This window comes from Carassius gibelio, chromosome A17, assembly GCF_023724105.1.
Source record: "Carassius gibelio isolate Cgi1373 ecotype wild population from Czech Republic chromosome A17, carGib1.2-hapl.c, whole genome shotgun sequence".
Lineage (NCBI taxonomy): Eukaryota > Metazoa > Chordata > Actinopteri > Cypriniformes > Cyprinidae > Carassius > Carassius gibelio.
Window position 1 is genome coordinate 18801315 of NC_068387.1, and position 7669 is coordinate 18808983.

Consider the following 7669-nt stretch of genomic DNA (forward strand, 5'->3'; position numbering starts at 1 on the left):
TGCACCTATGATGCCTACAGAGACGGCTCACTGCATGTGAGAGACAGACAGGGAGAGATCAATAAGAAATGATGCCGTTAACTTCAAACATTTATAGCAGGGCAGCTGGATGAAACATTAGTTTAAATTGGTTCCCATATTATAAATCATTAATTTAAAGAAAACTAAGCACAGCTCTAATGGTAGAAGATCCAAAGATTTGGTGTCCACAATTCGGAAATGACTGACTATACATACAACTGATGCACAAAAAAGTATCTGAGAGCCAGTTGTTCAAAATGACAGACAATTAACTAAATGAAATGCTATTTGGTGTGACTACACCACTATGTATATGTCAGAATAAGCCCATTAGATATTCATGCTTTTTAGCCGCTGTCACTGGTTTTTGGTGTATGCTTTTGGTCCACTGCTGTCAGGGTGAGAATTGCCCACATAGATATATTTGTGTATTGTTATTTTCTCCTTACCGGTGATGAATGATGTGTGAGATGAATTCTAAGAATGAGGTGATGAAGTGATTCAGGGATGAGGGAACAGAGTGATACAGAGAGAGAGGGAATGGAGAGGTGTGAGGAATATTGGCATCCCAGAAATCAGACTTGTTTTTTTTTTTTTTTTTTTTTACAGTCATTCTGATCTGTTGTTTATTTACATAATTGCTATTTGAGTTTCTAATGGCAGAAAGCACAAAGGCTCAACTTGACAATACTGAAATTCGTTAGCCGCCGATACAGACGCAGAATCGATCAGCAAAACTCTTTTGTTACATCAATAACATACACACGTAGGCGCACAGGCAGACAGACAGATACACAGGTACTAAGCTTCACATTCGCAGGTACACAGGCAGACTCAAAATCAAAGGTGTGCTTTATACAGTACATGACAGCAATCTAAAACAAGCGTTTATGAGATGTGAGCCAACTGATATATGTTTTTGAGCATGTATATTAGAGAGATATTAAGATTCAATATTTGTAAGCCATCTTATCGGGCTCACCACAGGTCAGCCTGAGGCGATCTGCCGCCTCTAATTTATGCTTCAGTTACACTGCAGATCCATCAGTATACAATCGGTGCAAAGCCAGTCGACCGGAGAAAGTCGAAATTCCTAGGATACATTAAACCTGTGATCATGGAGTCCTAGAAAATCAAAGGCTCCAGTAATGCCGACCAAGAGTCTATTGCACAAATGAGTCTCTCTCATGCGCACACACTTAGAGATGAAAGTTTAATTGGCTCCGTTGAATTAATTACATATTTTTCAGTACTGCCGAAGAACATCAGTCAGAATTAGCCACAGTGTGAGATGCTTAAACACCCAGCGATAACCCACCAAGTGGCGAACGCATTTGGACACGCGTTCGCGATGCATAAAGATAACAAGGGAAAAACAAATAAACATTAGAAGGCTTTACTGCCCTCAAACTCACCTGAACCAGATGATTATAGGGAGCTGAGAAATTGTAACACTGAGCTAAGGTAATTTGATAGAGTCATTGTGGAGATACAACTGCGGAAGCATTTCAACACCCAGGGGATGGAGCTTAATATTCAGGAGACATATTAAGCTAGTTCTAGTTCTCAGTGCTGGTCATTTTCCCGCTTGGTTTAGAGTTTGTTGATTAGGTGTAATCCTGGGGCAGGTTTACCTTAAGGAGCTCCTGCAAGGGCTCTAAATGAGACCTTAACGAGGAACCTTGATTAAAGTTCTCTCATTAGCATATGAAGAGCAGTTCAAAGACACTATGAGCCTCCTAAAGCTACAAAGACCTCCAGCTTAAAAGAACTGTAGCTTTCTGAGCCTCCTGTTCATCACAGGAGTGTTTTACAGGTTTTACACATCTACACACATTCAAAGAAAGAAAGAAAGAAACTGTTCATTAAAACGGTGCTTCCAAATTACTCTGAGCAGCTCCAGGCGTTATCTTATATTAATATCTAATACATATTTAATCTATAACTTAATTTGTTAAATTATCATGAAATTAGTTAAGCAATCCTAATGACTGGTGATATTCTGCAGATGGGTGTTTAATGAGATAAGCTTCTCCATCCCCTCAGGCTCTGAGAGATCAAGACCTTAATGTTTTTTGAAGAAAAAAAAGAGGGGAAGAACTGTGATTTACGCATAAACCGTGGAATTCATTCTTGATGGAAAAATAGAAGAATCCTAAAATTACGGAGCTGCACATGTCTATGTCTTGACAGTGTATGGGTAATAGTGAAAGATTTCTTTCTTTTTCGTCCAGCCTGCAGGATAGACCATCATAATATCATTCCTTCTCATTCAGACCGCGAAAGATCAATGGAACCCACTTGCTTTCATTTCTTTCTGGATCTTTCAGCGCAGACCTCAACTAAATGACAGACCTCAATTTGTTTTGTGCCAGATTTGAGCATGTGACATTTTCAGGAAGGGGAACCATGAGTGTTAGCTAGTGAGCTAAAGGCCAGACTTCTCGCTCATTAGATGTCATTCACAGGAGAAATGTGCTGTGGATGTATTAACGATGGTGTTTCAGAAATCATTGACTATGTTTATAATTTTAAAGACACAGTTTACCCCAAAATGAAATTTTTTAATTTTTTCACTGATGTTGATACTGTTTACCATGTTCCAAATTTTTCATACTAGCACAATTTTATTTTATGCCTTTTATAGAGTATGCATTATGTGCACCTTATGATTCTTTCATGTTTGTTTTTAATTTTAAAAAGCTTTAGTCCATGTTTGTTGTAATTATATGCACTTTTAAAAATATTCTGTAAAATATACAGTAAAAATATACTGGTAACCACCAAAAGCAGGTGGTGATGAGAGAGTCACGTGGTGAAACAAAGCCCATCACAAGCAGCTTTTAAATAATAAGATACATAGAAGGTGCACACAAGCACTAAACACCATCATGGTGAGACTCATTAAACTGAAATATGCAATAAACATTAATTTAACAACATTTTATGTAACATACAAACCTAATAAACATAACAGATGAGAAAAAATTAAGAAGAAACATAGTTATTTCAAAGAAAAAACATCAAATTCAAACAAAATTTGAAATGCAACGCAGAGAATTCTGGGAACGTAAGTTTACGGTTTTTCCCTGTAAAGTTTACAGGAAATTACCATTAACCAGTAAACAGGTATTGTAGCATTTTCACAGTTTTTTACCGTTAAAATCACAGTCATTTTTTACAGTGTGGAAAATAACATGGAAACCCAAATTTCCATTTATTTTATTTTTTTTTTTTCTGAAAAAAAAAAAAGGATAATGATGATTTGGAATAATGCCAGAATATTAATTTATTATTTTCAACATTCAGCAAAACTTCACAATAATATTTAGCATAAATCTAGATAATAATAATAATAATAATAAATATTATGATGTAACAATTATAGCGCATTCTAAGAATCTACCTTTGATTCTGTGGAATTTTTATAAAATTGGCACCATAATGAATTTGTTATTGATCCAACCTACAGATGCCTCACATTCTTAGATCAGAGCATCTTTCTCACTGCCCTCAGAGACACATAAAGAGATTCATTTTCACCAGTGTTTGATCTCCCAGATGATCTCACATGCATGCACACTCGCTCATTTCCTCTCTGTCTCTCACAGGCTCACACAACCTCTCCATACTTTCATTCTCTCCTTCAGGGCTGTGACATTCCATCAGAGCTACTTCCTCTCTGATTTTCTGTGTTTCCTGTGCCATAGTGTCTGATATTTCTCATGTCCAGCAGCACACCGCAGGTTAAAATTGTTGTCAAAAGTTGCATAAGAAAGAGAAGAAAAGAGATATGGGGGAGAAAGAAGATCAAAGTCTGCTCTTTATTTTATTGCCTTGGACTGGATTAGCATCTTATCAGGTGTACAACATATATGTGGAATATGATAGAATACTAAGGGTTAAAATACTTTTAATAATCTTTGAAACTTGAATGAGCTGTCACAGACAGCTAGGTGATGGGAATGAGAGACAGATAAATGTGAATGTGATCATTTATTATTGTATTTATTATTATTATTTATTATGTATCATTAATACATAGGTAAGCTACTAAGCACATTTTGGAAACTTGAATATTTGTTTGTCTACAAATCATGCACTGTGGTAGTGATTTGAGGTCATAAAATAGTACTGTGCAAGGACATAATTCTTTATTAACCAACAATCAGCTGTCTTAATTATAATTTGTGTGAAAAGTAATAAAAGTTCTGAAAAGTTGTTGGTGTTTTAGAGCCACAAGTTTTAATTTTAGTTGGAAACGGCAGTGAATTGTATGAATACACTGTAAAAAAAGAAAAAGAAAAAAATTATATTTTATAAGAAAATACTATGAGTTTTGAACTCAGAGCTCAAGCCGAGCCTCGGGTTTGAGACGCCATTGAGGACAGCAAGCCAAGTTTGTTTTCCATTAACCATCAGGACTGGATGGGCAGGCGAACTCATGAATTGGAGCTAAGAAGCACATTTTTCCAGTGAGTCTGTGATGCAACCAAAGCAGTGCATGGGAAATATGGCTCACAATTGATTCCAATAGGCTGGTCAAGATGTTATGAAATAACCACAGAGCAAGCGCTTTTCAGGACATCAATCTACTGAGGGCTAATTTATAGTTGATTACATATTTAAGATGAGATATAAGGTGTAAGTAAAAATTACACAAATCACCTAACAGTCTTTAGATATTAAAATACTACACATCATTCAATTTGCATATTTGTCTCAAACACTGAGACAATATTATTGGAACATACCAGGAAGATAGTCTAAGAAAAAATAACAGAGCAAAAACAGCGAATAAGAACTAAAATCACATTTATTAGAGAAAAACTTTCTGACAGTGTGATTCTCTTTGGATAATAGTATAACTTCACATTCAGACCCACATAATTCCATCTAATGCATTTTCAAGACAACAGATAAGCCTTCAAACACATCCCTTCTATCGCCCAGTTCTGAGACTCATTAAAAATGTAGTGGATATAGTGGATATTATGTAGTGGATATTCTCCAAAATGGCACTATGGTGATGCAGAGAGGCACAGAGGAGACAAATTGTTGAATAAATTCGTTATTTTTGTTTTCTTTGCTTACAAAAAAAGTATTCTTATCGCTTCATAATGTTACAGTTGAACCGCTGATCGCAGATGGACTATTCTGACGATGTCTTTCATACTTTCCTGGACCTTGACAGTGTAATTTACTAAGCAGTTAATAGGACAGTCACAAGCCTCCCGGTTTTCATCCAAAATATCTTAATTTTGTTCTGAAGACAAACAAACATTTTAAGGGTTTGGAATGAGATAGGGGTGAGTGATTAATGACAAAACGTTAATTTTGGTGTGGAGTATCTCTTTAACAAAATTACTGCTTAAAATAAAATGTAAAAATAAGAGTTCATTCAAAGTATTAATAAAGTTGAATAGAATATAAATAATACTTATATTTTGATACTTGATATTTTAAATTAAAACAAATCATGGATCTCCTGGATCTATGGTAGTGTTTAATGAGCATATATTGCTGAATGTCCTGACTCATCTGTTCAAAGAGTTCAGATGAGGCAAAGGTACTCTGAAATCCCTTGAGAGATCTAAGTGTGTGTGTGTGTGTGTGTGTGTGTGTGTGTGTGTGTGTGTGTGGACACGTCACGTCAGATGAGTGTCAGGCTGCACTTGAACATTTGGTCATTTAAATGAGGGTAATTATATATGAACTGACTCAAGAGCCTCTGTATAAGGGCGACTTATAATGGTGTTTGTGTGTATGCGACAGCGTGTAATTATGCATGATTGGTCTCATCTGCCTCCTAAAAGCATCTACACATCAATAATTCCTCTAAGGGTCCCAAGACACACTTATTCATGTTCACATTCATACACACGTATTCATATACACTATTCAGTAGATCTATATTTATACAATGTATAGAGTCTGTTATCAAAGACATATTAAATCCTGACTAGCCAATAGCCCTGCAGAACGTGACCCGGGGTCACAGTAAACATTACAATAAAGTCATCCACAAAAATAAAAGATTTGAAATCAACAGATCTTGACCCACATATAATACAGTGTGCAAAACAACGATCTCCTCCACAGCACACACATACTGTACACGAGTCGCTCTCATATTCACTTGTTATCATTCACATATTCACAGGAGTGAAAGAAAGAGACAAAGTCTGGGGGTAAAATGAAAGAGAATTATTTCTGCACAACATTCTCTCATATAGCTGTTGTAATATTTCAGAAATCCTCAAGCAGCAACGTGACAATCTCCTTTATGTGGAGAGAAAGTGAAAGTAAAGGAAAGAGAAAAGCAGAGGGAGAGAGAGAGAGATAGAGAATAGTATAAGGTGTTTTGGGAATTTAGACAAGAGAACATAACAGCACTCTGCTCCATCTGTTATTCATGTAACTGTCTAATGTTGTCTGTCTGAGGCTTCTATTACACATGCCCTGAACTAAAGTTGCATCTTGCCAGCAGTCTCCTTATATAATGCCGTACATCCACAGCGGAGAATTTAAGAAGAACTGTCTAAATTAAGATACTGGGACATCCATCTGCAGGATGGGGCTTTTTCTTGGCTCTAATGTGGCACCTGCAGCGCTGCACCGAGTGACTTTTACAAGAGTTTCAAGGATGAACTCTAGTGAAAAGGGAGTGGGGATCCGAGTCTATATGCACCAAGAGTGCTCGACATGACTTGTTTCTTGGTCAACAACTATTACTCTTCATGTACACGTGAAGGGTTAAAGTTAGGATAGGGCAAAGGGCTATAATGGGCTGATATAATGTGGCTCAGAAACAAGCAGTGCAGGTGCAAACTCAAGTGTGGCTGACCTTAGAAATGAGCAGCGACTGTTGGAGTCCGGTTCAATCAACACTGAGACCTTTTTTAAAGCACTTAACCTCATCTACAGGTTGTATACAGGTAGTGTATTGCACTGTAGCATTGTTTTGTTTAGTTGAAAAAATATCTTAATTACAGCATTTACTAATTTATGTTTGTAATTAATGTATCTGTGTCATCTTTGGTGCCAAATATTTAAATTGAAATTTAATTACCAATAGAATTTTATCAGCATCAACAAATGCCATGTTTAAACTGCAAAGGTGGAACTGATGCTGCAACATGTATATATACAGTATATATAAAAATATATTTACCTTCTCGACTGAATCTAAAAATATACAATAGTTTAATGTCATGTCATATTTTTCCGTAATCTCCTGAAATTATACTCATTTCATTACAATAAAATAATTTGTTCCAAAGTTTAGGTATTTCTCCCCAATAAACATTTTTCCTTAAAATGTTGACACTCAGTAAGGATTATCATTATTTAAGACCCTTTCTCAAGCACTAATATTATTTATTTTCCTCGATTTTTACACAAATTTTAGTGTGGAATGCATTCAACCTCATCATAAAATTATTCTTAAAACAATTATCAGACAAATATATAATGTAATGTATGGAAAAAATACCTTTACCAGTTATTAAAACGAACATTTTAGTACCAAGCTATCTAGCTCCTATTTAGTGACATATCAATTTAAGATAAATCTGCAATCTAGTTACCCACTCATCTGCTCTCTAAAAGCATCTTCACATCAATAATTACTCTAAAGGATCAAAAC